This window comes from Callithrix jacchus, chromosome 3, assembly GCF_049354715.1.
Source record: "Callithrix jacchus isolate 240 chromosome 3, calJac240_pri, whole genome shotgun sequence".
Lineage (NCBI taxonomy): Eukaryota > Metazoa > Chordata > Mammalia > Primates > Cebidae > Callithrix > Callithrix jacchus.
This window is the reverse complement of record NC_133504.1, coordinates 114,575,403-114,577,547: the sequence shown is the minus strand read 5'-3', so window position 1 is coordinate 114,577,547 and position 2,145 is coordinate 114,575,403. Positions and strand designations below refer to the sequence as shown.

General features: G+C 45.8%; 1 pseudogene; it reads left to right on the top strand.

Moving 5' to 3' along the window:
• Positions 1–408: 408 nt before the first annotated feature.
• LOC128931596 (large ribosomal subunit protein eL19-like) lies at positions 409–1,803 on the top strand (annotated as a pseudogene).
• Positions 1,804–2,145: the final 342 nt, after the last annotated feature.

Here is a 2,145-nt window from a genome sequence, read left to right as displayed (position 1 = left end):
CCTACTGAGTGTCCAGCACTATTCTAAAGGCTGAGGATACAGTGGTGAACCAAAACAGACAAGAATCCCTGACTTTATGGAGCTTATGTTCTAGTCCTTTTTTCCCCCTCAAGCATAGAAAGCATGTCTTCTTATTCTAGTGCTTAGAAGAATTCCTGACACATGTCAGGCACGTAATAAGTATTTATGTCATGGCACAGCATTTTCAGCTTTGGATTGTGATCTCTGGGTGTTTGTGGATGTATCTGACCTGCCCTTTTTTCTGTAAACTCCTTGAGGGGAAGACAGTATCATAGACAGAGTAGGGGCAACAGATGGTTGCTGCCCAACAGTTGTGAGGACACACTGACGCAAGAAGCAGAAACAGAAATGGAGGAGCTCTTTCCTTTCACTCCTGTGGCTGCAGCGATGAGTATGCTCAGGCTTCAGAAGAGGCTCACCTCTAGTGTCCTCCTCTGTGGCAAGGAGAAGATCTGGCTGGACCCCAATGAGAACAATGAAATTGCCACTACCAACTCCGTCAGCAGATCTGAAGCTGATCAAAGATGGACTGATCATCCTCAAGTCTGTGACAGTCCATTCTCAGGCTCGATGTTGGAAAAACACCTTGGCCCACCAGAAGGGCAGGCACATGAGTATAGGTAAGCGAAAGGGTAGCCAATGCCTGAATGCCAGAGAAGGTCACTTGGATGAGAACGAGGATTCTGCACTGGCTGCTCAGAAGATACCATGAATCTAAGAAGATTGATCACCACATGTATCAAAGCCTGTACCTGGAGGTGAAGGGGAAAGCGTTCAAAAACAAGTGGTGAATCCCTGTCTCTACTAAAATTACAAAAATTATCTGGGCATGGTAGCATGCCTGTAGTCCCAGCTACTCAGGAGTCTTGAGGCAGGAGAATCGCTTGAACCTGAGAGGCGGAGGTTGCAGTGAGCTGAGATCCAGCCACTGCACTCCAGCCTGGCAACAGAGCAAGACTCCATCTCAAAACAAACAAACAAACAAACAAGCAAGCAAGCAAGCAAGCAAACAAACAAACAAACAAACAAACAAGCATGTGGGGGATCGGTCAGAGTGGTGGGAAAAAATATAGGGAAAGGACACAAACATTCTGAAAGGTGGGAAGGTTTTGCAGAGCCGGGGGAGAGAATAGCTGAAGGCAGCTGTTCTATAACCCTGAGGCAGAGGGCAAGGAGTAATACAAGAGAGTGCAGGGGAATTTGTCTTAAATACACTTGTCTACTTATATTGACCAGAACTGACCTTTGATCACGTGGGTGTGAAATTCCCTGAAAGGGGAACAATACAAATGTTAATTACCTACAGGTTGTGTTTGCTCCAGGTTTTTGGCATTGTGCCTACGCGGAATAAAGGGAAGTAGCCCCAGCTTCTTTGGGCTGCTCTCTGGCCACTAGAGCCAGGCAGTCACCTAGCTGATCTTATACTGCATACCTGTGTCTGACTACTCATTTCATCCATCCGCCAGGGTCTATGGGACAGACCCAGCACAAGCGGAGGCACATGGAACACATCCACAGCCGAAGGCAGACAAGGCTGTCAAGAAGCTCCTGGCTGACCAGGCTGAGGCCTGTAGGTCTAAGATCACGGAAGCACGCAAGTGCCTTGAAGAGCGCCTCCAGGCCAAGAAGGAGGAGATCATCAAGACTTTGTCCAAGGAGGAAGAGACTAAGAAATAAAAGCTCACCCTTTGTCTGTACATACTGGCCTCTGTGATTACACAGATCAGCCATTAAAATAAAACAAGCCTAAAAAAAACCCACAAAACAGAAATGCAGATGAAATTGGAGAGACAGATGGACATATCTTCGTGATGGGACCCTCAGTGGACTTGGTGACTCACCCAGGAGCCAGAGTGAAATGAGAAAAGAGAATGAATTCCAGGTTTTGGCCCCAGCTAGCTGACAGAACAATACCATGAGAACAAATGTAAGAAATTTCAAAAGCAAAACTGGCTTTTGTAGAAGACTAATGGTTTTAGATATTTTATTTAGGTGACATTATTGGAATGTCAGATGGAAATATTTAGCAGCTAATGTGAAATGTACATCTGAACAATTAATTTCAAAGAGGGGGATCTAAAAGTTTTCTGTTGAGGTGAGAGCTGAGGTCATGACAGTGAGTGA